The sequence below is a fragment of the Poecilia mexicana genome, unplaced genomic scaffold, assembly GCF_051168715.1.
Source record: "Poecilia mexicana isolate PSO_F unplaced genomic scaffold, ASM5116871v1 scaffold_8, whole genome shotgun sequence".
NCBI classification, from domain to species: Eukaryota; Metazoa; Chordata; class Actinopteri; order Cyprinodontiformes; family Poeciliidae; genus Poecilia; species Poecilia mexicana.
In genome coordinates this window covers 23051582-23058585 of record NW_028263377.1, presented here as the reverse complement: position 1 = coordinate 23058585, position 7004 = coordinate 23051582, and positions in this window count along the sequence as shown.

Here is a 7004-nt window from a genome sequence, read left to right as displayed (position 1 = left end):
TTTTTACTCATGCACTGCCCATTGAGCAATTTATCACAATAATCTGTCAACCCTTATAAAGAAAGCTTCAGTGTTTAAGTTGCTACAGAGGGTACAACGCTTCTGCACATTTTTCTTATGTGTGATTGCGATAATTAATCTTTGCTATGTTTGTATTGCCCGCTGAGTCACTGTGTAATGAGTCGACCACTTTCTAGTGGTGCATAAAGTATCAGCTGCAATTCATCATCGGCTGGAATATCTTGAACATGTTACAGTAAAACCAGAGTACATGATTTCTACTACAGTTTTCTAACTAGGCCGTAATGCACCGAGGCTTCAGTTAAACATCTGTGGCAGTGGTGTCTAAAGTCCATCCTCAGGGGCCAGTGTTGTGCAAATTTTAGACATTCCCATGGTTCAGCACACCTGAATCAATTTAATGAGTCACTAGCCAGCTTCAGGCATTTGATTTAGCTGCTTTGGAGCTGCGACATCTACAACATGTTGGATGCTGCGGTTGGACACGCTTGATCTACAGATCAACAGCTAGACTTGTTGAAAATATCCCAAAGTACAAATTAGAGTGTTTCTACTAAAAACCTTTGATGTCCAACGTGGCTCTTATAAATGTTTTACATGACATTTTTAAAGTGACATCACTTTTTTGTCATTGCAGTACTTTTGATGAATATTGCTATAGCAATTATGATACCCACATTTTTTTGACTTGTAGCTTTTTCTTTATCACAATGCCCACTTAGACTTTAGACTCTTAGCCACTAAGGATGCATTCACACCAGCCCTGCTTAGTCCGCTTTAATCAAACTCTTCTGTTGAGAGAGTCAGATTCATTTGGGAGGTGTGATTGCACGATCAAACTCTGGTCTGGTCTGATTCGGTTAAAGTGCATTATGGTGCGGTTCGAATGCATATGTGGATGCAAGTGGACTAGAGGAAGCAGACTACAGTGCAAGGCATTCTGGGTAAATACAACCAAAACAAATGCGCAAATGTAGCTCTGACAGTAGAAATAGGTCATCCTCTTTTACAAAACACACAAGAGAGTACATGGAACCGCCACTCCATTTTTGTTTACATTTTATCTAAATGGAAGCTGCGCTCAAGTTTTCTTCTGAGGTTTTTGTGTCATTTCCTTCAGTAGTTCTGGGTGCAGCGCCACCACAGGCGAGGAGGTGAACATTGTTTTCAATAGTTCACCACCTGGAAGTGAACCGGAGCAGATGGAAACGTAACAAATGTTACGACTTTGCACACATGGAAAGTGTGATGACTGCTGTAATTAGATGTATTGCGCAGCTTTAAATACACCCAGTTAAAATTAAGAAAGCCAAATGTTGCAAAATAATGGTATTGATTGCTTAGTTTATTTTATAGCCTTTTTAAGAGGAACCAGACTCTTCGCCCAAATCCCAATTCCCAACACTTATTGAACGATGAATCTTTTCCACATTTTGTCTGAGATAATCACAAAGGAAGCCTCTAAATCCTCTCAGTGAACAGAACAAGATCTTGAAAGGACTTCTGAAGGACTTTGATGTCTTTGGGGAATCCATTTGAGTGACTTGAAATAAAAAAATGGCACAAAAAAAAAATGGTTTCACTCAGCAAATTTCTTTGTCAGGTCAACATAAAACTTTTCCTTTAAAGGATTAAACTCTTTAATTCCCAATGAAATCTGTGAGGGAAAGACTGCTGAATAACAAGCAGGAGAGAAAGAGAAAGTATTTTCAGAGAAACTTTAATCATCTCAAAAGATCAGTGGTCAGTTTTCCCAAATCAAATGAAGGCGTTTAATAAGATTGATGTGGCATTAAATGTTTTCTGTAGGAATGCACGATATATTGGCATCAACATCGATATCGGAAGATGTTTGACGTTTTTAGAACATTGGTATCATTCCAATAAGTAAAACTGGGCTGATATTAATAACCAATATTTCCATCTGTGTTTCCAGATGGAAAGGCAAAAGGTTTGGTTAGTTTGTATTAGTGTGATTATGTGATTAGATATGAAACATCGATATTGGCCCACATTTTCATTTCCATATTTCATGTGTAATCAATCCGTTTGATAGCACTTGATGGAGTTCATTGAGAATCTTGTGCCATCTGTTTTCGAGACATTAGTTGGTGTTTATGCTCAGAGGTTTTTTTTCTCTAAGAAGGGAAGTTTCAATTAAAGCAAAACATGGCCAGCAAAGTATAATGGATCTGTTGCTGCACACATATGGGCTGGTGGGAGGAGAGGGGCGGCATCTGTGTTTGCCAAAGGGATGTTCTATTTTGATGCAAGTCAGATTGATTGCAGCTATTCTCCACAAAGCAGAAAACCTCAGCTCAGATTTATTTTTTATTTTTTTCCCCCATCATCTTGACGTTTGTACAGGGTGTTATAATGTAGACGACGCTTTGTTTGTGTCTTGGAAGAAGAAGCAAAGTCCCGAAGGCACTCATTTGAATTGTAATCATTTCCATCACCACTCATAGCCAAACAAACCGTGCTGTCTGCTTATCGTTCACGTTCCACGTCGTATTTTTCATTCAGGCAGAGCCAAGAGTCCAAACCAAGTGGAAAAAAAACACCGTCGACACATAAAGAGAAGCAATTTCATCTTCTAAAAAGAAGACAAGAAACATGTTGCTCAGAAACGAATGTATGTTTTCAAAACACAATTCCTTTTATAGAATAAATTTTCATGTATTCATCTTGCATGATGTTTATGAGACACATCATCATGATGATGATGAAAAATGAAGCTCGGTGCAGGGAAGTTAAAACTGGAACTGAAATTACTTTCTAGGTACAACATACAAACAGCTATTTAAAAAAAGAAATCAAAGAACAAATGAAATAGCTCAATTTTAATGATTACTGCTCTCTCAACCCCTTCATCTTCTTTGTATATGGGGAAAGCTTGATTTTTTTTGTTTTTACAAATTGCTGCAAACCTGATTCATAGGCAGATACCAGCTTCTGGCAGCGTTCCCAAGAAATCTAACCCACTCCTCGCAGGCAAAGGCCTCCAGTTCATTAATGTGTTTGAGTTTGCATGTTGCAACTGCCTTTTTAAAATCTTACTGGAGAGCTAAAAAACATGCTCAAGTCAGGGAGCCCTGATGGCTGCTCCATTCTCCTCCACCAAGAATATGGCTCTAAATCCACCAGGCATTGGTGGATTTAGACAAATGCTGAGGATGATTGCACTTTCCTTGTTTCTGCAAAGCAAAGACCTCTTTTCTAAATTTTTTTTGCACAGTTCCGACTTGACCATATTTTGAACATGCGAGTGGAACATTATTTTTATCCGTGCAGTGTGTGCCTGAGTCCAAATCTGACTTGCAAATTATACTCTGAGGGGAAAATCTTTTCTGGAGGTTGAATACGTCTAAGACTGTAGGAGTTATTGAATATTGGATATTTGAGGCTGAATTCAGTGAAAATCTTTAGTTTTATTCGACTTTTTAAACTGATATGTAATTAGTTTGTTATAAACACCCGTATAATTTAGATGGTGTTGAATAACTTAAGGTACAATTCTATAATTTGTCATCTTGTAGACTTCTTCAGTAGTAATCCTTCTCATAGTGTGCTAGTTTATCTATTGTGCAGTTTCTCTTTTAATAAAATACATTTCCTGTCCTCAAAGCTATGGAATGACACTATTTTAAATTGCTGAAGAGTAGACTGCAGATTTACTTTGCAGAATATTTCCGGTTGCACTTAGAGGGAACACATTTTATCAGTTTTCTAATAGAAGTTGAGGGTACTTTATTTGGTTACACTGATCCGCTCTGTGTTCAGTTAATTGAAGTTTTCACACAGCTGCCCGCTCTTTGTTCTGCCTTTGATTGCCTGTTAGGGCCAAGTTGCTCAGCGTGTTGTGACAAGCAGGTTTCATTTTGCACATGGAGTCTTACTCACCTCGACAGTCCGGGTCCGTCCGAGGGGATTTGTTCAGTGCAGGTGACGTTAAATGGGAATTAACTCTCTCTGGTGACACAACTTCAAGCACAACTTTGAGATCCTGCTCTCTGAAGATCAGCGTGGAGCCCGAGCCGGTGACAAAGACGAACCCTCAGAGGGATTGGTAATCCCACAAAAAGGTGGCATCACACACTCAGAGTGGATGCTTGTGTGATTCGCTGTGAACGAGCGACACTAATGAGATAAGCCGAGGGGTTTTGGTTTATTAGTTCAGCAGAATGTTTCATTAAGAAGAAATGGCTGTTTTGGGCTGATGGTGTCTGTTCCTACGTTGATATGGGAAGATAATTATCCAATGATGAAGCTTAACCTTGAATTCAGATTTCACTGCATTGATTAAGGGAATTATTCTGTCAACGTGTTTTTATCTTTTACAGACTCTAAAGTTTTCTGAACATCAGCTCCGTTCTTGTTTGCAAACATGACTTTGATTGTTGAAAGTTGAAATTATAATTATGTCTCATGTAAACATCTGAAGGACCAGTTTGTTTGTCTTCTGTAGCTCAGATTATTAATTAGTTTGAAGTAATGAGCTGGGAATTGGTGGAAAAAGTCGAGAGTGTGGACAGAAAACTCATGTTGATCAAGATTGTTTTTCATAGATTATGAGAGTCTGGCTTTTTGGAGGGAAATTTGACAAATTTAGTTTAAATGACAAACATTTACTATGTTTTCTCCTCACAAAAATGGCTGCAAGTGTTCCTTTATCGTTGCTGTTAGGGATTTTTTGGTATTATAATTTTGTTATTACTTTAGTTCATATTCAGTCTAATGTTAATCAACATTCAGTATTATTGTGATTTTCAGTTTAAAGTGTTCTCTTCCTTATGTGTGTATAAACTGACCTGGAGGTCACGACTGTCTGTTCATCTTCATGTGAGACAGTTAACTCTGTGTTTCTCAGACCGTAAATTCTTATCAACCGGAATACCTCCTAACTTAGGTTGTCTTATGTTTATCTTCCTTCTTCTTTGTTGACAGTTTGATCGAGATTTGAACCGGGCTCAGACCGTAGATCAGATATCACACCTGGAACTGGGTTGCTAGTTGTTTGGGTTAAATGTTTTACAACCTCTGTTGTTTTTCTTGGTTGCTCCCTGTGGCTGTTCTGCTTTGACAATAAAACAGGGGCTCACGCGGAAGCAGACCAGAATGCTCTGTGAACGGCTCGGAGGAGCAGTTGGCGGAGTCTTCTCCTTTTGCAAAAGCTTGGTCATAAAATTCATATACGTTGTCTGTGGTTCTTTTATGTAGGTTTGAGAAAAATACCCATCAGTTGCTTTATCCAATCTAGTTTTATATATTTATACTTTCTCTGTATGGTGTGAACATTTGAGAACCAAAAGTCAAATTCTTTCCTCTTCCATCTAATTTATGGAATGAACCAAAAAAGGCTTCGTTACAGTCTCAGTTTTAAATTATTTGCTTTAATTTGTGAAGCTTTTAAGGACTCTAAACTGACAAAAGAGATCCCGGGTGCCTTTTCATGTAAGTTCAGATAGAAATTGAGACAGAAGTTAAAAGGCTCCTTGCTTTTTAGTGTTTAGTTTTCCCAAGTTTATTTCGGGCACACGAGTGGTTTGTTGTAAAAGTCATAAAAGTGAATGAAATATGCAACTTTGTCAGTCTGTCTGCATATTTTAAAGAATTAATAGCCATTTGAATTAAAGTCAGATTTTTGATCAGTGGAAATATTCCTGCAGAGGCAGTTAAATGGCCTTGGACATTTTCCCAGTATTTGATGAAAATACTTTCATAGATTGAAATTATTCAGTCTGTCTCCAGTTACAACAAAACTTGAGAATGACTTCTGGTAAAATATTGGAAGTGACTCCTGTGTCACTCTTTTTTTTTATTTCTGTCATATCTTGATTATCTGAAGGAAAATGCTGAAACATAGTCATCCTCGGCGTGTGACACCAATCTTGTCAGACGTCTGTGTGAGTCGAGGGGAGAGTGGTTTTGGAACAAGATTTAAACAGTAGATCTTGTCCTTCCAAAGTATTAAACCGTCTTTTCCTCTGAGGCGAGAAAGTTTCCACACACTGTCTCCTGGCTGCAGCCAGTGATAAATGGTTCCTATTAAAGTTTGGGAGGCAATTAAAGAGACAAGGAGAGCCAATACTTTTCATCTGTAATCACTCTTCTTCTCAGCGGTGTTGCTGCGAAATTCTTGCAAGCAAAATATTTTTGTTTTGATCATCTGTCATTTGCTTTGGCCGTCAAACTTGGATGCACTGGAATTTGCAAACAAATTCCCGTTTGTGCCTTAAACGTTATTCAAAATAACTCTTCCGGCTTTCACCAAGAAAAGTTTGGCTTACTTTGAATGGTTCAACTCTGCATTGTTTTCTGCTGGTCCACATCCTCTACGACTGTCACCACGCCAGTTCTGACGGCTGTGCCAAATGCTGCAATCCCTTGGCACACAAGAAGTGAAGAGGCAAGTGTTACCTTGGGAACAACAAAACCCAATAATCTTATTAAATCATGCCCAACAGACAGACGGTAGAGATTTGAAAGTAGATGAGAGACTCTAGTTTGTGCATTAGTGGGAATTTGTTAGGCATTTACTATTTCCATCTATGGTTTTTCACCCAGCTCATTTTCTTAGCATTCAGTATGTATAGTTTCCTTCAGTCTTATCAGCAAGAGTAAGAATGATAAATTGAATAAATCAGAATAATGCATATTCTTACTGGGTGAAAACGCCCACGTTGAGAAAAGTACCACACTGTTTTTACTTTTGAACATGCCTCTTTTACAAACAGAATAGCAATTCTCCATTTAGAAATACATATTGGATCAATATCATGTTGAAAGTTTAATTATTGGATGTAACCAAGTCTGTTTTTGACAAAAAAAAAAAAAAAAGAGATTTATGCCACTACTTACTTTGGCATAAAAATGTAAGCAAAATAAATAAATAAATAAATAAAATAAGCATGCCTAAAAAAGAATAACTTGATTTGTACTTGAAATTTTCTATTTATGATACAAATTTGTAATTAGAAATC